At 44.0% G+C, this 23,103-nt stretch overlaps 9 non-coding genes across 9 annotated transcripts; 5 read left to right on the plus strand and 4 right to left on the minus strand.

Annotated features, from left to right (window-relative positions):
• TRNAK-CUU (transfer RNA lysine (anticodon CUU)) lies at window positions 1-73 on the minus strand. Its single transcript has one exon. It is a non-coding gene; the product is annotated as a tRNA-Lys (tRNA).
• Window positions 74-2,561: 2,488 nt separating this feature from the next.
• Window positions 2,562-2,634, plus strand: TRNAR-ACG (transfer RNA arginine (anticodon ACG)). Its single transcript has one exon. It is a non-coding gene; the product is annotated as a tRNA-Arg (tRNA).
• A 3,601-nt stretch (window positions 2,635-6,235) lies between these two features.
• Window positions 6,236-6,308, plus strand: TRNAR-ACG (transfer RNA arginine (anticodon ACG)). Its single transcript has one exon. It is a non-coding gene; the product is annotated as a tRNA-Arg (tRNA).
• Window positions 6,309-10,413: 4,105 nt separating this feature from the next.
• On the plus strand, window positions 10,414-10,486 carry TRNAR-ACG (transfer RNA arginine (anticodon ACG)). The gene has a single exon. It is a non-coding gene; the product is annotated as a tRNA-Arg (tRNA).
• Window positions 10,487-11,546: 1,060 nt separating this feature from the next.
• On the minus strand, window positions 11,547-11,619 carry TRNAK-CUU (transfer RNA lysine (anticodon CUU)). Its single transcript has one exon. It is a non-coding gene; the product is annotated as a tRNA-Lys (tRNA).
• Window positions 11,620-14,105: 2,486 nt separating this feature from the next.
• TRNAR-ACG (transfer RNA arginine (anticodon ACG)) lies at window positions 14,106-14,178 on the plus strand. The gene has a single exon. It is a non-coding gene; the product is annotated as a tRNA-Arg (tRNA).
• A 1,042-nt stretch (window positions 14,179-15,220) lies between these two features.
• On the minus strand, window positions 15,221-15,293 carry TRNAK-CUU (transfer RNA lysine (anticodon CUU)). Its single transcript has one exon. It is a non-coding gene; the product is annotated as a tRNA-Lys (tRNA).
• Window positions 15,294-17,954: 2,661 nt separating this feature from the next.
• TRNAR-ACG (transfer RNA arginine (anticodon ACG)) lies at window positions 17,955-18,027 on the plus strand. Its single transcript has one exon. It is a non-coding gene; the product is annotated as a tRNA-Arg (tRNA).
• Window positions 18,028-19,065: 1,038 nt separating this feature from the next.
• On the minus strand, window positions 19,066-19,138 carry TRNAK-CUU (transfer RNA lysine (anticodon CUU)). Its single transcript has one exon. It is a non-coding gene; the product is annotated as a tRNA-Lys (tRNA).
• Between the last annotated feature and the right edge of the window lie 3,965 nt (window positions 19,139-23,103).

A 23,103-nucleotide genomic window follows, 5' to 3' on the forward strand; every position in this document is an offset into this window, starting at 1 on the left:
CGCCCAACGTGGGGCTCGGACCCACGACCCTGAGATTAAGAGTCTCATGCTCTACCGACTGAGCTAGCCGGGCGATGTACTCAAAATAAATGACGGCGGCATACTTATCTACAACTAAATTGAGGGGATAAAAGGACAGTACTCTCGGCTGGTTAGTCTGAGCTGACCCGGTGACAACTCATTTCGTCTCTTCCTCTGATAAACAGCAGGTGTGGGTTACCCATCCAAGTGGTGGAGATACAGAGGAATACGAGTGAATGGATAAACAGAATTTACGCCCCTGTGGTGTAGTGGTTAGTGTGATTAGCTGCCACCACCCGGAGATCCGGATTCGATTCCCGGCTCTGCCACGAAATTTGAAAAGTGGTACGAGCGTTGGAACGGGACCACTCAGCCACGAGAGTTCAAATGAGTAGAGGTGGGTTCGATTCCCACTTCAGCCACCCTGGAGGTGGTTTTCCGTTGTTTCCCACTTCTCCTTCAGGTAAATTCTGGGAGGGTACCAAACTTGGCTACGGCTGTTTTCTGCCCTCTTCCTTAACTATCAATTCCAGCCCACCCGTCCCTCACAAGGTCCCTTGTTCAGCATAGCAGGTGAGGCCTCCGAGGAGAGATACTGGTCCTCTACACTAGTTGTATCCCAGAAAAAACAGCTCACGCTCCAGAACACTTCTCTTGAGGCGGTAGAGCTGCAATCAATTGCTGAGTCCGAAAAAAAGAGAGTGTAACAGGTAGCATTTCTGAAATAACAATTATTACAGACTCGGAACATATGCTGCTCACAATTTGAGAAGGAAATCAATTTTTTTCTCCGCCATTGTTACAGCTTTGCAAGAGACTATCCACATTTTCTCCGTATTGAAATTCTGTTACAAAGAGAACAACAAAACTTTGATTCCACCTACTCAATACATTAAAAGCAATTATAAATTTAGGATCACATCCTTATTTTATTGCTTAGTTGTTAAAACAGATGACAGCCAGGCGCGTAGAGGCACGTGGCTGTGAGCTTGCATCCGGGAGATAGTAGGTTCGAATGTCAATATCGGCAGCCCTGAAGATGGTTTACCGTGGTTTCCCATTTTCACACCAGGCAAATGCAGGGGCTGTACCTTAATTAAGGCCACTGCCGCTTTCTTCCAACTCCTAGGAATTTCCTATCCCATCGTGGCCATAAGACCTATGTGTTTTGGTGCGACGTAAAGCCCCTAGCAAAACAAGAAAAACATATGACAACTTTCGTTGATATTTCCAACATCTTCAGCTAAAAATATTCATACAAGTTTAGATTGATAAGATTGTTCTAGAACTTGGACTTATAGTTTGCCACTAACAAACTTATCCATAATAGACTTAAAACAACCTCTTAAATATAAAGCGTATATATATTACGTCGTCTTAATGAAAATACTATTACTATTCATTTTGAAACTTTAAAAAAAAAATACCTTATTCTAACATTCTAATAGTTATTATTACAGCTGTTCCATATTTTGGGAAATGATCCTTCGTTTAAGGTCTGTTGGGAGGTTGAAATAAGGGGGCGAATTTTCTGCCGAATCGGATACATCTTCTGCATCGGAACTCACTTGTTCTTGTTTTTCACAATAGTCAGGCTACACACGAGACTGAGCACTTCTTTCTTTTTACCTCTCTTTCTTTGACTTTCTCTGACTTCTTGCACTGTTATTGAAAATAATGTTCTTTACGTTTAGCACATGGCAATTTCATATGTGGAGCAGGGTTAGATTTCAGCTTTCTCCTGCGGACTAACTGAAGTTAATCTGACTTCAGTCGTCCGGCTATGTCAGTCGGCAGAACATGAGACTCTTAATGTCAGAGTTCTGGGTTCGAGCCGCACGTTAGGCGGGAACTTGTCCGCCTCTGTGGTGTATTGGTTAGTGTGATTAGCTGCCACCCCCGGAGGCCCTGGTTCGATTCCCTGCTCTGTCACGAAATTTGAACAGTGGTGCGAGCGTTGGAATGGGGTCCAGTTAGCCTCGGGAGGTCACGTGAGTAGAGGTGGGTTCGATTCCAACCTCAGTCATCTTGGATTTGCTATACCGTGGTTACTCACACTTTTTCCAAGCAAAAGCCGGGATGGTGCCTAACTTGAGGCCACGACCGCTTCCTTCACTCTTCCTTGCACATCCCTTCCAGTCTTCCCATTCCCCCACAAGGCCCCTGTTCAGCATAGCAAGTGAGGCCACCTGGGTGAGGTACTAGTCATTCTCCCAAGTTGTATCCCCCGACCAAATATGTCACGCTCCAGGACACTGCCCTTGTGGCTGTGGACGTGGGATCCTGCGCTGAGTCCGAGGGAAAAACCAACCGTGGAGGGTAACAGGATGAAGAAAGGAAATAAATAAATAATAGTTGACCTGATGCGAAAGAAGATATCCTGGATACTCGCTCACATTTAAAATCAAGTGTCATATCTGAACATACCGTGTCTCTCAGCCTACATACGTGAATGTACAGGCCCAATTCAATCACACGAAATAATCAGGAAACCCTCCTAACCAAATATATCATTACCATGGTAAAGACGGTGCTCGACAGGCCCTGTGGCGCAATGGATAACGCGTCTGACTACGGATCAGAAGATTCCAGGTTCGAATCCTGGCAGGGTCGTTACGCTTTTATTCCCACAACTCCTTGAGTCTTACATCCTGGCTTATACATTTCTGGACCTCAGATTCTAGACATGACTTCAGTTCACCTCTTCCGGAAGTGGAAATATATCGTAACGAGACCTTAACTTCTGAATTTCCGGCGTAGTGGTGGCCGGAATTGAAGCTAATCATTTTCTCTTACTACCGAGGCTACAGATTATTTTTATACTCCATTTCTCCTAGTGCATTTCTGATCAGTACGGAGATGGCAAAATGGTAAAACAGACTGATTAATGATTTGCCACTCATTGCAGGAATCGAAGAGAGGAAAGGAAATGTTCTAAACTATCGAATATTTAGGGTATGGACTGAAGAGGGAAAATAACATGAGATATGGTAAAATTAAATACTGTTAAGAGATCGCTTAGTGCCATTCTGGTCAGAAGATTTAAAAAAAAAAATTAACGAAGGGAGGACGAGTACACAGATAACATGACGATTCTATTACAAATTCGTGAAGAGAACGTCAGAAGTTCCTAGGACTCAGCTATCAAGACATTGGACTCACAGGTTTTGAACAGGTTGGGAAGTTCATCATATTGGTGCAGGGTTAGGTGGCTCAGAGAATAGAGGCCTAGTCTTCTAACAATCGACACAGAAGCAAGTCCACGCGCGCGTGCTCTCACACACACTGGTTTTGGTCAACGTCAGCTGAGTACAAATATTAATTATATAATTTTACCTATCAGTACCACTGAATACAGTGTACTCTAATTGATTATTATCATACAGTTTGTCGGGTATCTTACTTTTTCATTCTTTCTTAGTCCGCTAACCGCTAAGGGTAAGTTTTTTTTTCCCGCAGACTCAGAAGTATCCCAACACTAGCACCTCAACGGCAGTGTCCTGGAGAGTGAGCCATTTGGGTCGGGAGTACAACTGAGAAGGAGAACCACTACTCAGCCCAGGTGACTTCATCTGCTTTGCTGAACAGGTCTCTTTTCGGGATGGGAAGATGGGAGTGGACAAGTAGTTATCAGGTGAAATCATATTCGCGTCGACGGGCTTAAAAATCCACGAACCCACGACCCTGAGATTAAGAGTCTCATGCTCTACCGACTGAGCTAGCCGGGCGATGTACTCAAAATAAATGACGGCGGCATACTTATCTACAACTAAATTGAGGGGATAAAGGGAAAGTACTCTCGGCTGGTTAGTCTGAGCTGACCCGGTGACAACTCATTTCGTCTCTTCCTCTGATAAACAGCAGGTGTGGGTTACCCATCCAAGTGGTGGAGATACAGAGGAATACGAGTGAATGGATAAACAGAATTTACGCCCCTGTGGTGTAGTGGTTAGTGTGATTAGCTGCCACCACCCGGAGATCCGGATTCGATTCCCGGCTCTGCCACGAAATTTGAAAAGTGGTACGAGCGTTGGAACGGGACCACTCAGCCACGAGAGTTCAAATGAGTAGAGGTGGGTTCGATTCCCACTTCAGCCACCCTGGAGGTGGTTTTCCGTTGTTTCCCACTTCTCCTTCAGGTAAATTCTGGGAGGGTACCAAACTTGGCTACGATTGTTTTCTGCCCTCTTCCTTAACTATCAATTCCAGCCCACCCGTCCCTCACAAGGTCCCTTGTTCAGCATAGCAGGTGAGGCCTCCGAGGAGAGATACTGGTCCTCTACACTAGTTGTATCCCAGAAAAAACAGCTCACGCTCCAGAACACTTCTCTTGAGGCGGTAGAGGTGCAATCAATTGCTGAGTCCGAAAAAAAGAGAGTGTAACAGGTAGCGTTTCTGAAATAACAATTATTACAGACTCGGAACATATGCTGCTCACAATTTGAGAAGGAAATCAATTTTTTTCTAAGCCATTGTTACAGCTTTGCAAGAGACTATCCACATTTTCTCCGTATTGAAATTCTGTTACAAAGAGAACAACAAAACTTTGATTCCACCTACTCAATACATTAAAAGCAATTATAAATTTAGGATCACATCCTTATTTTATTGCTTAGTTGTTAAAACAGATGACAGCCAGGCGCGTAGAGGCACGTGGCTGTGAGCTTGCATCCGGGAGATAGTAGGTTCGAATGTCAATATCGGCAGCCCTGAAGATGGTTTACCGTGGTTTCCCATTTTCACACCAGGCAAATGCAGGGGCTGTACCTTAATTAATGCCACTGCCGCTTTCTTCCAACTCCTAGGAATTTCCTATCCCATCGTGGCCATAAGACCTATGTGTTTTGGTGCGACGTAAAGCCCCTAGCAAAACAAGAAAAACATATGACAACTTTCGTTGATATTTCCAACATCTTCAGCTAAAAATATTCATACAAGTTTAGATTGATAAGATTGTTCTAGAACTTGGACTTATAGTTTGCCACTAACAAACTTATCCATAATAGACTTAAAACAACCTCTTAAATATAAAGCGTATATATATTACGTCGTCTTAATGAAAATACTATTAATATTCATTTTGAAACTTTAAAAAAAATACCTTATTCTAACATTCTAATAGTTATTATTACAGCTGTTCCATATTTTGGGAAATGATCCTTCGTTTAAGGTCTGTTGGGAGGTTGAAATAAGGGGGCGAATTTTCTGCCGAATCGGATACATCTTCTGCATCGGAACTCACTTGTTCTTGTTTTTCACAATAGTCAGGCTACACACGAGACTGAGCACTTCTTTCTTTTTACCTCTCTTTCTTTGACTTTCTCTGACTTCTTGCACTGTTATTGAAAATAATGTTCTTTACGTTTAGCACATGGCAATTTCATATGTGGAGCAGGGTTAGATTTCAGCTTTCTCCTGCGGACTAACTGAAGTTAATCTGACTTCAGTCGTCCGGCTATGTCAGTCGGCAGAACATGAGACTCTTAATATCAGAGTTGTGGGTTCGAGCCGCACGTTAGGCGGGAACTTGTCCGCCTCTGTGGTGTATTGGTTAGTGTGATTAGCTGCCACCCCCGGAGGCCCTGGTTCGATTCCCTGCTCTGTCACGAAATTTGAACAGTGGTGCGAGCGTTGGAATGGGATCCAGTTAGCCTCGGGAGGTCACGTGAGTAGAGGTGGGTTCGATTCCAACCTCAGTCATCTTGGATTTGCTATACCGTGGTTACTCACACTTATTCCAAGCAAAAGCCGGGATGGTGCCTAACTTGAGGCCACGACCGCTTCCTTCACTCTTCCTTGCACATCCCTTCCAGTCTTCCCATTCCCCCACAAGGCCCCTGTTCAGCACAGCAAGTGAGGCCACCTGGGTGAGGTACTAGTCATTCTCCCAAGTTGTATCCCCCGACCAAATATCTCACGCTCCAGGACACTGCCCTTGTGGCTGTGGACGTGGGATCCTGCGCTGAGTCCGAGGGAAAAACCAACCGTGGAGGGTAACAGGATGAAGAAAGGAAATAAATAAATAATAGTTGACCTGATGCGAAAGAAGATATCCTGGATACTCGCTCACATTTAAAATCAAGTGTCATATCTGAACATACCGTGTCTCTCAGCCTACATACGTGAATGTACAGGCCCAATTCAATCACACGAAATAATCAGGAAACCCTCCTAACCAAATATATCATTACCATGGTAAAGACGGTACTCGACAGGCCCTGTGGCGCAATGGATAACGCGTCTGACTACGGATCAGAAGATTCCAGGTTCGAATCCTGGCAGGGTCGTTACGCTTTTATTCCTACAACTCCTTGAGTCTTACATCCTGGCTTATACATTTCTGGACCTCAGATTCTAGACATGACTTCAGTTCACCTCTTCCGGAAGTGAAAATATATCGTAACGAGACCTTAAACTTCTGAATTTCCGGCGTAGTGGTGGCCGGAATTGAAGCTAATCATTTTCTCTTACTACCGAGGCTACAGATTATTTTTATACTCCATTTCTCCTAGTGCATTTCTGATCAGTACGGAGATGGCAAAATGGTAAAACAGACTGATTAATGATTTGCCACTCATTGGAGGAATCGAAGAGAGGAAAGGAAATGTTCTAAACTATCGAATATTTAGGGTATGGACTGAAGAGGGAAAATAACATGAGATATGGTAAAATTAAATACTGTTAAGAGATCGCTTAGTGCCATTCTGGTCAGAAGATTAAAAAAACAAATTAACGAAGGGAGGACGAGTACACAGATAACATGACGATTCTATTACAAATTCGTGAAGAGAACGTCAGAAGTTCCTAGGACTCAGCTATCAAGACATTGGACTCACAGGTTTTGAACAGGTTGGGATGTTCATCATATTGGTGCAGGGTTAGGTGGCTCAGAGAATAGAGGCCTAGTCTTCTAACAATCGACACAGAAGCAAGTCCACGCGCGCGTGCTCTCACACACACTGGTTTTGGTCAACGTCAGCTGAGTACAAATATTAATTATATAATTTTACCTATCAGTACCACTGAATACAGTGTACTCTAATTGATTATTATCATACAGTTTGTCGGGTATCTTACTTTTTCATTCTTTCTTAGTCCGCTAACCGCCCAGGGTTAGTTTTTTTTTTTTCCCGCAGACTCAGAGGTATCCCAACACTAGCACCTCAACGGCAGTGTCCTGGAGAGTGAGACATTTGGGTCGGGAGTACAACTGAGAAGGAGAACCACTACTCCTCCCAGGTGACTTCATCTGCTTTGCTGAACAGGTCTCATTTCGGGATGGGAAGATGGGAGTGGACAAGTAGTTATCAGGTGAAATCATATTCGCGCCGACGGGCTTAAAAATTCACGAACCCACGACCCTGAGATTAAGAGTCTCATGCTCTACCGACTGAGCTAGCCGGGCGATGTACACAAAATAAATGACGGCGGCATACTTATCTACAACTAAATTGAGGGGATAAAGGGAAAGTACTCTCGGCTGGTTAGTCTGAGCTGACCCGGTGACAACTCATTTCGTCTCTTCCTCTGATAAACAGCAGGTGTGGGTTACCCATCCAAGTGGTGGAGATACAGAGGAATACGAGTGAATGGATAAACAGAATTTACGCCCCTGTGGTGTAGTGGTTAGTGTGATTAGCTGCCACCACCCGGAGGTCCGGATTCAATTCCTGGCTCTGCCACGAAATTTGAAAAGTGGTACGAGCGTTGGAACGGGGCCACTCAGCCTCGAGAGGTCAACTGAGTAGAGGTGGGTTCGATTCCCACTTCAGGCACCCTGGAGGTGGTTTTCCTTTGTTTCCCACTTCTCCTTCAGGTAAATTCTGGGAGGGTACCAAACTTGGCTACGGCTGTTTTCTGCCCTCTTCCTTAACTATCAATTCCAGCCCACCCGTCCCTCACGAGGTCCCTTGTTCAGCATAGCAGGTGAGGCCTCCGAGGCGAGATACTGGTCCTCTACACTAGTTGTATCCCAGAAAAAACAGCTCACGCTCCAGAACACTTCTCTTGAGGCGGTAGAGGTGCAATCAATTGCTGAATCCGAAAAAAGAGAGTGTATCAGGTAGCGTTTCTGAACTAACAATTATTACAGACTCGAAACATATGCTGCTCACAATTTGAGAAGGAAATCAATATTTTTCTCCGCCATTGTTAGAGCTTTGCAAGAGACTATCCTCATTTTCTCCGTATTGAAATTCTGTTAAAAAGAGAACAATAAAACTTTGATTCCACCTATTCAATACATTAAAAGCAATTATAAATTTAGGATCTCATCCTTATTTTATTGCTTAGTTGTTAAAACAGATGACAGCCAGGCGCGTACAGGCACGTGGCTGTGAGCTTGCATCCGGGAGATAGTAGGTTCGAATGTCAATATCGGCAGCCCTGAAGATGGTTTACCGTGGTTTCCCATTTTCACACCAGGCAAATGCAGGGGCTGTACCTTAATTAATGCCACTGCCGCTTTCTTCCAACTCCTAGGAATTTCCTATCCCATCGTGGCCATAAGACCTATGTGTTTTGGTGCGACGTAAAGCCCCTAGCAAAACAAGAAAAACATATGACAACTTTCGTTGATATTTCCAACATCTTCAGCTAAAAATATTCATACAAGTTTAGATTGATAAGATTGTTCTAGAACTTGGACTTATAGTTTGCCACTAACAAACTTATCCATAATAGACTTAAAGAAACCTCTTAAATACAAAGCGTATATATATTACGTAGTCTTAATGAAAATACTATTACTATTCATTTTGAAACTTTCAAAAAAAGAACCTTATTCTACCATTCTGTCCGCCTCTGTGGTGTAGTGGTTAGCGTGATTAGCTGCCACCCCCGGAGGTCCGGGTTCGATTCCCGGCTGTGCCACGCAATTTGAAAAGTGGTACGAGGGCTGAACGGGGTCCACTCAGCCTCGGGAGGTCAACTGAGTAGAGGTGGATTCGATTCCCACCTCAGCCATCCTGGAAGTGGTTTTCCGTGGTTTCCCACTTCTCCTCCAGGCGAATGCCGTGATGGTACCTAACTTAAGGCCACGGCCGCTTCCTTCCCTCTTCCTTGCCTATCCCTTCCAATCTTCCCATCCCTCCACTAGGCCCCTGTTCAGCATAGCAGGTGAGGCCGCCTGGGCGAAGTACTGGTCATACTCCCCAGTTGTATCCCCCGACCAAGAGTCTGAAGCTCCGGGACACTGCCCTTGAGGCGGTAGAGGTGGGATCCCTCGCTAAGTCCGAGGGAAAAGCCGAACCTGGAGGGTAAACAGATGATGATGATGATGATGATTCTAACATTCTAATAGTTATTATTACAGCTGTTCCATATTTTGGGAAATGATCCTTCGTTTAAGGTCTGTTGGGAGGTTGAAATAAGGGGGCGAATTTTCTGCCGAATCGGATACATCTTCTGCATCGGAACTCACTTGTTCTTGTTTTTCACAATAGTCAGGCTACACACGAGACTGAGCACTTCTTTCTTTTTACCTCTCTTTCTTTGACTTTCTCTGACTTCTTGCACTGTTATTGAAAATAGTGTTCTTTACGTTTAGCACATGGCAATTTCGTATGTGGAGCAGGGTTAGATTTCAGCTTTCTTCTGCGGACTAACTGATGTAAATCTGACTTCAGTCGTCCGGCTATGTCAGTCGGCAGAACATGAGACTCTTAATGTCAGAGTTGTGGGTACGAGCCGCACGTTAGGCGGGAATTTGTCTGCCTCTGTGGTGTATTGGTTAGTGTGATTAGCTGCCACCCCCGGAGGCCCTGGTTCGATTCCCTGCTCTGTCACGAAATTTGAACAGTGGTGCGAGCGTTGGAACGGGGTCCAGTTAGCCTCGGGAGGTCACGTGAGTAGAGGTGGGTTCGATTCCAACCTCAGGCATCTTGGATTTGCTATACCGTGGTTACTCACACTTTTTCCAAGCAAAAGCCGGGATGGTGCCTAACTTGAGGCCACGACCGCTTCCTTCACTCTTCCTTGTACATCCCTTCCAGTTTCCCATTCCCCCACAAGGCCCCTGTTCAGCATAGCAAGTGAGGCCACCTGGGTGAGGTACTAGTCATTCTCCCAAGTTGTATCCCCCGACCAAATATGTCACGCTCCAGGACACTGCCCTTGTGGCTGTGGACGTGGGATCCTGCGCTGAGTCCGAGGGAAAAACCAACCGTGGAGGGTAACGGGATGAAGAAAGGAAATAAATAAATAGTAGTTGACCTGATGCGAAAGAAGATATCCTGGATACTCGCTCACATTTAAAATCAAGTGTCATATCTGAACATACCGTGTCTCTCAGCCTACATACGTGAATGTACAGGCCCAATTCAATCACACGAAATAATCAGGAAACCCTCCTAACCAAATATATCATTACCATGGTAAAGACGGTACTCGACAGGCCCTGTGGCGCAATGGATAACGCGTCTGACTACGGATCAGAAGATTCCAGGTTCGAATCCTGGCAGGGTCGTTACGCTTTTATTCCTACAACTCCTTGAGTCTTACATCCTGGCTTATACATTTCTGGACCTCAGATTCTAGACATGACTTCAGTTCACCTCTTCCGGAAGTGGAAATATATTTTAACGAGACCTTAACTTCTGAATTTCCGGCGTAGTGGTGGCCGGATTTGAAGCTAATCATTTTCTCTTACTACCGAGGCTACAGATTATTTTTATACTCCATTTCTCCTAGTGCATTTCTGATCAGTACGGAGATGGCAAAATGGTAAAGCAGACTGATTAATGATTTGCCACTCACTGCAGGAATCGAAGAGAGGAAAGGAAATGTTCTAAACTATCGAATATTTAAGGTATGGACTGAAGAGGGAAAATAACATGAGATATGGTAAAATTAAATACTGTTAAGAGATCGCTTAGTGCCATTCTGGTCAGAAGATTTAAAAAAAAAAAATTAACGAAGGGAGGACGAGTACACAGATAACATGACGATTCTATTACAAATTCGTGAAGAGAACGTCAGAAGTTCCTCGGACTCAGCTATCAAGACATTGGACTCACAGGTTTTGAACAGGTTGGGAAGTTCTTCATATAGGTGCAGGGTTAGGTGGCTCAGAGAATAGAGGCCTAGTCTCCTAACAATCGACACAGAAGACAGTCCACGCGCGCGTGCTCTCACACACACAGGTTTTGGTCAACATCAGCTGAGTACAAATATTAATTATATAATTTTACCTATCAGTACCACTGAATACAGTGTACTCTAATTGATTATTATCATACAGTTTGTCGGGTATCTTACTTTTTCATTCCTTCTTAGTCCGCTAACCGCCAAGGGTTAGTTTTTTTTTTCCCCCGCAGACTCAGAGGTATCCCAACACTAGCACCTCAACGGCAGTGTCCTGGAGAGTGACATTTGGGTCGGGAGTACAACTGAGAAGGAGAACCACTACTCCGCCCAGGTGACTTCATCTGCTTTGCTGAACAGGTCTCATTTCGGGATGGGAAGATGGGAGTGGACAAGTAGTTATCAGGTGAAATCATATTCGCGTCGACGGGCTTAAAAATTCACGCCCAACGTGGGGCTCGAACCCACGACCCTGAGATTAAGAGTCTCATGCTCTACCGCCTGAGCTAGCCGGGCGATGTACTCAAAATAAATGACGGCGGCATACTTATCTACAACTAAATTGAGGGGATAAAGGGAAAGTACTCTCGGCTGGTTAGTCTGAGCTGACCCGGTGACAACTCTTTTCGTCTCTTCCTCTGATAAACAGCAGGTGTGGGTTACCCATCCAAGTGGTGGAGATACAGAGGAATACGAGCGAATGGATAAACAGAATTTACGCCCCTGTGGTGTAGTGGTTAGTGTGATTAGCTGCCACCACCCGGGGGTCCGGATTCAATTCCTGGCTCTGCCACGAAATTTGAAAAGTGGTACGAGCGTTGGAACGGGGCCACTCAGCCTCGAGAGGTCAACTGAGTAGAGGTGGGTTCGATTCCCACTTCAGCCACCCTGGAGGTGGTTTTCCGTTGTTTCCCACTTCTCCTTCAGGCAAATTCTGGGAGGGTACCAAACTTGGCTACGGCTGTTTTCTGCCCTCTTCCTTAACTATCAATTCCAGCCCACCCGTCCCTCACGAGGTCCCTTGTTCAGCATAGCAGGTGAGGCCTCCGAGGCGAGATACTGGTCCTCTACACTAGTTGTATCCCAGAAAAAACAGCTCACGCTCCAGAACACTTCTCTTGAGGCGGTAGAGGTGCAATCAATTGCTGAGTCCGAAAAAAGAGAGTGTATCAGGTAGCGTTTCTGAACTAACAGTTATTACAGACTCGAAACATATGCTGCTCACAATTTGAGAAGGAAATCAATATTTTTCTCCGCCATTGTTAGAGCTTTGCAAGAGACTATCCTCATTTTCTCCGTATTGAAATTCTGTTAAAAAGAGAACAATAAAACTTTGATTCCACCTATTCAATACATTAAAAGCAATTATAAATTTAGGATCTCATCCTTATTTTATTGCTTAGTTGTTAAAACAGATGACAGCCAGGCGCGTATAGGCACGTGGCTGTGAGCTTGCATCCGGGAGATAGTAGGTTCGAATGTCAATATCGGCAGCCCTGAAGATGGTTTTCCGTGGTTTCCCATTTTCACACCAGGCAAATGCAGGGGCTGTACCTTAATTAAGGCCACTGCCGCTTTCTTCCAACTCCTAGGAATTTCCTATCCCATCGTGGCCATAAGACCTATGTGTTCTGGTGCGACGTAAAGCCCCTAGCAAAACAAGAAAAACATATGACATCTTTCGTTGATATTTCGAACATCTTCAGCTAAAAATATTCTTACAAGTTTAGATTGATAAGATTGTTCTAGAACTTGGACTTATAGTTTGCCACTAACAAACTTATCCATAATAGACTTAAAAAAACCTCTTAAATATAAAGCGTATATATATTACGTCGTCTTAATGAAAATACTATTACTATTCATTTTGAAACTTTCAAAAAAAAAACCTTATTCTAACATTCTAATAGTTATTATTACAGCTGTTCCATATTTTGGGAAATGATCCTTCGTTTAAGGTCTGTTTGGAGGTTGAAATAAGGGGGCGAATTTTCCGCCGAATCGGATACATCTTCTGCATCGGAACTCACTTGTTCTTGTTTTTCACAATAGTCAGGCTACACACGAGACTGAGCACTTCTTTCTTTTTACCTCTCTTTCTTTGACTTTCTCTGACTTCTTGCACTGTTATTGAAAATAATATTCTTTACGTTTAGCACATGGCAATTTCATATGTGGAACAGAGTTAGATTTCAGCTTTCTCCTGCGGACTAACTGAAGTAAATCTGACTTCAGTCGTCCGGCTATGTCAGTCGGCAGAACATGAGACCCTTAATGTCAGAGTTGTGGGTTCGAGCCGCACGTTAGGCGGGAATTTGTCTGCCTCTGTGGTGTATTGGTTAGTGTGATTAGCTGCCACCCCCGGAGGCCCTGGTTCGATTCCCTGCTCTGTCACGAAATTTGAACAGTGGTGCGAGCGCTGGAACGGGGTTCAGTTAGCCTCGGGAGGTCACGTGAGTAGAGGTGGGTTCGATTCCAACCTCAGGCATCTTGGATTTGCTATACCGTGGTTACTCACACTTTTTTCAAGCAAAAGCCGGGATGGTGCCTAACTTGAGGCCACGACCGCTTCCTTCACTCTTCCTTGTGCATCCCTTCCAATCTTCCTATTCCCCCACAAGGCCCCTGTTCAGCATAGCAGGTGAGGCCGCCTGGGTGAGGTACTAGTCATTCTCCCAAGTTGTATCCCCCGACCAAATATCTCACGCTCCAGGACACTGCCCTTGTGGCTGTGGACGTGGGATGCCGCGCTGAGTCCGAGGGAAAAACCAACCGTGGAGGGTAACGGGAAGAAGATAGGAAATAAATAAATAATAGTTGACCTGATGCGAAAGAAGATATCCTGGATACTCGCTCACATTTAAAATCAAGTGTCATATCTGAACATACCGTGTCTCTCAGCCTACATACGTGAATGTACAGGCCCAATTCAATCACACGAAATAATCAGGAAACCCTCCTAACCAAATATATCATTACCATGGTAAAGACGGTACTCGACAGGCCCTGTGGCGCAGTGGATAACGCGTCTGACTACGGATCAGAAGATTCCAGGTTCGAATCCTGGCAGGGTCGTTACGCTTTTATTCCTACAACTCCTTGAGTCTTACATCCTGGCTTATACATTTCTGGACCTCAGATTCTAGACATGACTTCAGTTCACCTCTTCCGGAAGTGGAAATATATTGTAACGAGACCTTAACTTCAGGATTTCCGGCGTAGTGGTGGCCGGAATTGAAGCTAATCATTTTCTCTTACTACCGAGGCTACAGATTATTTTTATACTCCATTTCTCCTAGTGCATTTCTGATCAGTACGGAGATGGCAAAATGGTAAAACAGACTGATTAATGATTTGCCACTCATTGCAGGAATCGAAGAGAGGAAAGGAAATGTTCTAAACCATCGAATATTTAGGGTATGGACTGAAGAGGGAAAATAACATGAGATATGGTAAAATTAAATACTGTTAAGAGATCGCTTAGTACCATTCTGGTCAGAAGATTAAAAAAAAAAATTAACGAAGGGAGGCCGAGTACACAGATAACATGCCGATTCTATTACAAATTCGTGAAGAGAACGTCAGAAGTTCCTCGGACTCAGCTATCAAGACATTGGACTCACAGGTTTTGAACAGGTTGGGAAGTTCTTCATATAGGTGCAGGGTTAGGTGGCTCAGAGAATAGAGGCCTAGTCTTCTAACAATGGACACAGAAGAAAGTCCACGAGCGCGTGCTCTCACACACACTGGTTTTGGTCAACGTCAGCTGAGTACAAATATTAATTATATAATTTTACCTATGAGTACCACTGAATACAGTGTACTCTAATTGATTATTATCATACATTCTTTCATTCTCTCTTAGTCCGCTAACCGCCCAGGGTTAGTTTTTTTTTCTCCCGCAGACTCAGAGGTATCCCATCACTAGCACCTCAACGGCAGTGTCCTGGAGAGTGAGACATTTGGGTCGGGAGTACAACTGAGGAGGAGAACCACTACTCCGCCCAGGTGACTTCATCTGCTTTGCTGAAGAGGTCTCTTTTCGGGATGGGAAGATGGGAGTGGACAAGTAGTTATCAGGTGAAATCATATTCGCGTCGACGGGCTTAAAAATTCACGCCCAACGTGGGGCTCGAACCCACGACCCTGAGATTAAGAGTCTCATGCTCTACCGACTGAGCTAGCCGGGTGATGTATTCAAAACTAAATGACGGCGGCATACTTATCTACAGCTAAATTGAGGGGATAAAGGGAATATTCTCTCGGCTGGTTGGTCTGAGCTGCCCCGGTGCCAACTCATTTCCTCTCTACCTCTGATAAACAGCAGGATTTGGTTACCCAGCCAAGCGGTGAAGATACAGAGGAATACAAGTGAATGGATAAACAGAATGTAGTGGTTAGTGTGATTAGCTGTGGTCCGGAATCGTTTCCCGGCTCTGCCACGAGGTTTGGAACGGGGCCACACAGTTTGGGAGGTCAACCGAGTAGAGGTGGGTTCGATTCCCACTTCTGCTACCCAGGAAGTGGTTTTCCGTTGTTTCCAACTTCTCCTTCATTTAAATTCTGGGAGGATACCAAACTTGGCTACGGCTGTTTCCTACCCTCTTCCTTAACTATCAATTCCAGCCCACCCGTCCCTCACAAGGTCCCTTGTTCAGCATTGCAGGTGAGGCCTCAGAGGCGAGATACTGATCCTCTACGCTAGTTGTATCCCAGAAAAAACAACTCACGATCCAGAACACTTCCCTTGAGGCGGCAGAGGTGGAATCAATTGCTGAGTCCGAAAAAAAGAGAGTGTATCAGGTAGCGTTTCTGAAATAAAAATTATTACACACTCGGAACATATGCTGCTTTCAATTTGAGAAGGAAATCAATATTTTTCTCCGCCATTGTTGCAGCTTTGCAAGAGACTATCGTCATTTTCTCCCTATTGAAATTCTGAAAAAATGGAGAACAATAAAACTTTGATACCACCTATTCAATACAGTAAAAGCAATTATAAATTTAGGATCTCATACTTATTTTATTGCTCAGTTGTTAAAACATATGACAGCCAGGCGCGTAGAGGCGCGCGGCTGTGAGCTTGCATCAGGGAGATGGTAGGTTCGAATGCCAATATCGCCAGCCCTGTATTGTTTTTTTTTTTTTTGCTAGTTGTTTTACGTTGCACAGACACAGATAGGTCTTACGGCGACGATGGGACAGGAAAGGGCTAGGAGTGGGAAGGAAGCGGCCGTGGCCTTAATTAAGGTACAGCCCCAGCATTTGCTTGGTGGGAAAATGGGAGACCACGGAAAACCATTTTCAGGGCTGCCGACAGTGTGGTGCGAACCAGCCCTGATTTGGTTTTCAGTTGGTTCCCATTTTCACACCAGGCAAATGCTGGGTCTGTACCTTATTCATTTCCACTGCCGCTGCCATCCAACTCCTAGGCCTTTCCTATCCCATAATCGCCATAATACCCATCTGTTTTGGAGCGACGTAAAGCCCCTGCCAAAAAAAAGAGGTAAAATATGACATGTTTCTATCATATTTTGAACATCTTCAGCTAAAAATGTTCTTACAAGTTTAAATTGATAAGATTGTTCTAGAACTTGGACTTAATGGTTTCCAATTAACAAACTTATCGATAATAAACTTTAAACACCTTTTAAATTTAAAGCGTACCGTATATATGTTACGTCGTCTTAATGAAAATACTATTACTATTTATTGAGTTTGAGACTTTCAAAAAATACCTTATTCTAACATTCTAATAGTTATTGTTACAGCTGTCTCATATTTTGGAAAATGATCCTTCGTTTAAGCTCTGTTGGGGGGTTGAAATAAGGGTTGCGAATTTTCTGCCGAATCGGATACATCTTCTGCATCGGAACTCACTTGTTCTTGTTTTTCACAATAGTCAGGCTACACACGAGACTGAGCACTTCTTTCTTTTTACCTCTCTTTCTTTGGCATTCTCTGACTTCTTGCACTGTTATTGAAAATAATGTTCTTTACGTTTGGCACATGGCAATTTCATATGTGGAGCAGGGTTAGATTTCAGCTTTCTTCTGCGGACTAACTGATGTAAATCTGACTTCAGGCTTCCGGCTATATCAGTCGGCAGAGCATGAGACTCTTAATGTCAGAGTTGTGGATTCGAGCCACACGTTGGGTGGGAATTTGTCTGCCTCTGTGGTGTATTGGTTAGTGTGATTAGCTGCCACCCCCGGATGCCCTGGTTCGATTCCCTGCTCTGTCACGAAATTTGAAAAGTGGTGCGAGCGTAGGAACGGGGTCTAGTTAGCCTCGGGAGGTCACGTGTGTAGAGGTGGGTCCGATTCCAACCTCAGCCATCTTTGATTTGGTACACCGTGATTACTCACTCTTTTTTCAGGCAAAAGCCGGGATGGTGCCTAACTTGAAGCCACGACTGCTTCCTTCCCTCTTCCTTGTACATCCCTTCCAATCTTCCCATTCCCCCACAAGGCCCCTATTCAGTATAGCAGGTGAGGCTGCCTGGGTGAGGTACTAGTCATTCTCCCAAGTTGTATCCCCCGACCAAATATCTCACGCTCCAGGATACTGCCCTTGTGGCTGTAGACGTGGGATCACGCGCTGAGTCCGAGGGAAAAACAAACCCTGGAGGGTAACGGGAATAAGAAAGGAAATAAATAAATGATAGTTGACCTGATGCGAAAGATGATATCCTGAATACCCCCTCACGTTTAAAATCAAGTGTCATATCTGAACACACCGTGTCTCTCAGCCTACATATGTGAATGTACAGACCCAATTCAATCACACGAAATAATCAGGAAACCCTCCTCACCAAATATATCATTACCATTGTAAAGACCGTTGCGACAGGCCCTGTGGCGCAATGGATAACGCGTCTGACTACGGATCAGAAGATTCCAGGTTCGAATCCTGGCAGGGTCGTTACACTTTTATTTCTACAACCCCTTGAGACTTACATCCTGGCTTATACATTTCTGGCACTCAGATTATAGACATGACTTCAGTTCACCTCTTCCGGAAGTGGAAATATTTTGTAACGAGACCTTAACTTCTGAATTTCCGGCGTAGTGGTGGCAGGATTTGAAGCTAATCATGTTCTCTTACTACCGAGGCTACAGATGATCTTTATACTCCATTTCTCCTAGTGCATTTCTGATCAGTACGGAGATGGCAGAAGGGTGAAATCGACTCATTAATGATTTGCCACTCACTGCAGGAATCGAAGAGAGAAAAGGAAATGTTCTAAACCATCGAATATTTAGGGTATGGACGGAGGAGGGGATAATAACATGAGGTACGGAAAAATTAAATACTGCTAAGAGATCGCTTAGTAGCATTCTGGTCAGAAGATAACAAAAGTTAACGAAGGGACGTCGACTGCTCAGGATAACATGGCGATTCTATTATAAATTCGTGAAGAGAACGTCAGAAGTTCCTAGGACTCAGCTCTCAAGACATTGGACTCACAGGATTTGAACAGGTTGGGAAGTTCTTCAGATAGGTGCAGGGTTAGGTGACTCAGAGAATAGAGGCCTAGTCTTCTAACAATGGACACAGAAGATTGTCAGTGCGCCCACGCTCACACACACTGGTTTTGGTAAAAAATTATGTCATTAAAAACACTTTGAAAATATCTCGTAATCGTCAACGCTCAGCTGAGAACAAATATTAATTAAATAATTTTACCGATCAGTATCACTGAACACAGAGTACTGTAATTGATTAATATCATATAGTTTGACGGGTATCTTACTTTTTCATTCTTTCTTAGTCCGCTAACCGCCCAGGCTTAGTTTTTTTTCCGCATGCTCAGAGGTATTCCGTCACTAGGCACTTTCAAGGGCAGTGTCCTGGAGAGTGACACTTTGCTGAACAGGTCTCTTTTGGGGATGGGAAGATGGTAGTGGACAAGTGGTTATCAGGTCAAATCATGTTCGCATCGACGGACTTAAAAATTCCCGCCCAACGTGGGGCTCGAACCCACGACCCTGAGATTAAGAGTCTCATGCTCTACCGACTGAGCTAGCCGGGCGATGTTGCCTAAATTAAATGACGGCGGTGTACTTATCTACAACTAAGTTGCGGGGATAAAGGGAAAGTTCTCTCGGCTGGTTGGTCTGAGCTGCCCCGGTGCCAACTCATTTCCTCTCTTCCTCTGATAAACAGCAGGATTTGGTTACCCAGCCAAGCGGTGGAGATACAGAGGAATACAAGTGAATGGATAAACAGAATGGCCACCCCTGTGGTGTAGTGGTTAGTGTGATTAGCTGTGGTCCGGATTCGATTCCCGGCTATGCCACGAGGTTTGGAACGGGGCCACACAGTTCGGGAGGTCAACTGAGTAGAGGTGGGTTCGATTCCCACTTCAGCTACCCAGGAAGTGGTTTTCCGTTGTTTCCAACTTCTCCTTCATTTAAATTCTGGGAGGGTACCAAACTTGGCTACGGCTGTTTCCTACCCTCTTCCTTAACTATCAATTCCAGCCCACCCGTCCCTCACAAGGTCCCTTGTTCAGCATTGCAGGTGAGGCCTCAGAGACGAGATACTGATCCTCTACGCTAGTTGTATCCCAGAAAAAACAACTCACGATCCAGAACACTTCCCTTGAGGCGGCAGAGGTGGAATCAATTGCTGAGTCCGAAAAAAGAGAGTGTATCAGGTAGCGTTTCTGAAATAAAAATGATTACAGACTCGGAAGATATGCTGCTCTCAATTTGAGAAGGAAATCAATATTTTTCTCCGCCATTGTTGCAGCTTTGCAAGAGACTATCCTCATTTTCTCCCTATTGAAATTCTGAAAAAATGGAGAACAATAAAACCTTGATTCCACCTATTCAATACATTAAAAGCAATTATAAATTTAGGATCTCATACTTATTTTATTGCTCAGTTGCTAAAACATATGACAGCCAGGCGCGTAGAGGCGCGCGGCTGTGAGCTTGCATCAGGGAGATAGTAGGTTCGAATGCCACTATCGCCAGCCCTGATTTTTTTTTTCCTAGTTGTTTTACGTTGCACAGACACAGATAGGTCTTACGGCGATGATGGGACAGGAAAGGGCTAGGAGTGGGAAGGAAGCGGCCGTGGCCTTAATTAAGGTACAGCCCCAGCATTTGCCTGGTGGGAAAATGGGAGATCACGGAAAACCATTTTCAGGGCTGCCGACAGTGTGGTGCGAACCAGCCCTGAATTGGTTTTTCCGTTGGTTCCCATTTTCACACCAGGCAAATGCTGGGTCTGTACCTTATTCAAGGCCACTGCCGCTTCCATCCAACTCCTAGGCCTTTCCTATCCCATCGTCGCCATAATACCCATCTGGTTTGGAGCGACGTAAAGCCCCTACCAAAAAAAAAAGAGATAACATATGACAAGTTTCCATCATATTTTGAACATCTTCAGCTAAAAATATTCTTACAAGTTTAAATTGATAAGATTGTTCTAGAACTTGGACTTAATGGTTTCCAATTAACAAACTTATCCATAATAAACTTTAAACACCTTTTAAATATAAAGCGTACCGTATATATATTACGTCGTCTTAATGAAAATACTATTACTATTTATTGAGTGTGAGACTTTCAAAAAAATACCTTATTCTAACATTCTAATAGTTATTGTTGCAGCTGTCTCATATTTTGGAAAATGATCCTTCGTTTAAGGTCTGTTGGGGGGTTGAAATAAGGGTTGCGAAAACAACTCACGATCCAGAGTAGTATAATGGGAGAGTTCTGCGGCCTCCTCCCGCGGGAAATTTGAATTCTGGCGGGAAATTTGAATTTTTGGCGGGGAATTTGAATTTTGGCGGGAGATTTGAATTTGTAAACAAAGCCACGTGCTTTTTGACAGCTGTCATCGACAACAACGCATCGGTAACCTCACTGCTGCCATCTTGACGGGCCTAAACCTCAGTAGTGCCAACTTAACCTAACTAGCGCGAGGTAAACAAAGCCACGTGTTTTTTGACAGCCACATGCTTTTTGACAGACAACAACGCATCGCTAACCTCAGTACTGCCATCTTGACGGGCCTAAACCTCAGTGGTACCAACTTAACCTAACTAGCGTGAGGTAAACAAAGCCACGTGTTTTTGACAGCCACGTGCTTTTTGACAGACAACAATGCATCGCTGACCTCAGTACTGCCATCTTGACGGGCCTAATCCTCAGTAGTACCAACTTAACCTAACTAGCGCGTGGTAAACAAAGCCACGTGCTCTTTGACAGCCACGTGCTTTTTGACAGCTGTCATCCGCCATCTTTAAACTACAGAGCACTGTGCTGCCCTCTTTATCGTAGTAGATGTAAAATTCGTCACCTGTCATCGGCAGTGCTGCCATCTTGGCGGGCCTAAACCTTAGTGCTACCAACTTAACCTCTCTAGTGTGAGATAAACAAATCCACGTGCTTTTTGACAGCTGTCACCAGCCATCTTTAATGTATAGAGCACAGTGCTGCCCTCTTTAGTGGTCGTGACCTCACGGTCACGTAATCAATCCTTAGCTCTACGTCGTTGAGAGCAGCATTAGGATTAGCTATGTTTAAAAATCCTAGGAACAGAGCAGCGGTATGAATAGCCATGTTTTAAAGCATGTAGACATCACCTATCGATTTTACATGCATCAAATATCGCACTAATCTTCTTCCGCTAGATCGTGCTGCTATCTTAGCATAACCTATACGTATGAACTTAAAGTATAAAGAATAGCCATGTTTCAAAGCGTGTACACATTACCTATCGATTTTGCATGCATCGACTCTCGTACTAAACTTCTTCCGGTAGATTGTGCTGCTATCTTAGCATAACCTATACGCGTGACCTTAAAGTACAAAGAATAGCTATGTTTCAAAGCCTGTACACATCACCTATCGATTTTGCATGCATCGACTATCATACTAAACTTCTTCCACTAGATTGTGCTGCTATCTTAGCATAATTTATACACATGAACTTAAGGTACAGAGAATAGCCATGTTTCAAAGCGTGCACACATTACCTATTGATTTTACATGAATCGACTATCATGATAAACTTCTTCCGCTAGATTGTGCTGCTATCTTAGCATAACCTATACGCATGAACTTAAAGTACGAAGAATAGTCATGTTTCACAGCGTATACACATCACCTATCGATGTTGCATACATCAACTATCACACTAAACTTCTTCTACTAGATTGTGCTGCTATCTTAGCATAAACTATACGCACGAACTTAAAGTACAAAGAATAGCCATGTTTCACAGCGTGTACACATTACCTATCGATTTGCATGCATCAGCTATCGTACTAAACTTCTTCCGCTAGATTATACTGCTATCTTAGCATAACCTATACGCACGAACTTAAAGTACAAAGAATAGCCATGTTTCACAGCGTGTACACATCATCTATCGATTTTGCATGCATCAGCTATCGTACTAAAATTCTTCCTCTAGATTGTGCTGCTACCTTAGCATAACCTATACGCACGAACTTAAAGTACAAAGAATAGCCATGTTTCAAAGCGTGTACATATTACTTATCGATTTTGCAAGCATCGACTCTCGTACTAAACTTCTTCCTCTAGATTGTGCTGCTATCTTAGCATAACCTATGTGCATGAACTTAAAGTACAAAGAATAACCATGTTTCAAAGCGTGTACACATCACCCTGAACTTCTTCCGCTAGATTGTACTCCTATCTTAGCATAGCCTATACGCACGAACTTAAAGCACAAAAAATAACGATGTTTAACAGCGTGTACACATCACCTATCGATTTTGCATGCATCGACTATCGTACTAAACTTCTACCGCTAGAGTGTACAACGTTCGCAATTGTGTGCTGCTACCGATGTGCGTGAACTTAAAGCACAAAGAATAGCGTGTACACAATACCTGTCAATTTTGCACGCATTAACTGTTGTACTAAACTTCTTCTACTAGAGCGTGCGATCATTGCTTGTGCATGCCGCAATCTTAACATAACCTATGTGCACGAACTTAAAGCACAAAGAATA

The sequence above is a fragment of the Anabrus simplex genome, chromosome 3, assembly GCF_040414725.1.
Source record: "Anabrus simplex isolate iqAnaSimp1 chromosome 3, ASM4041472v1, whole genome shotgun sequence".
Taxonomy (NCBI): Eukaryota; Metazoa; Arthropoda; class Insecta; order Orthoptera; family Tettigoniidae; genus Anabrus; species Anabrus simplex.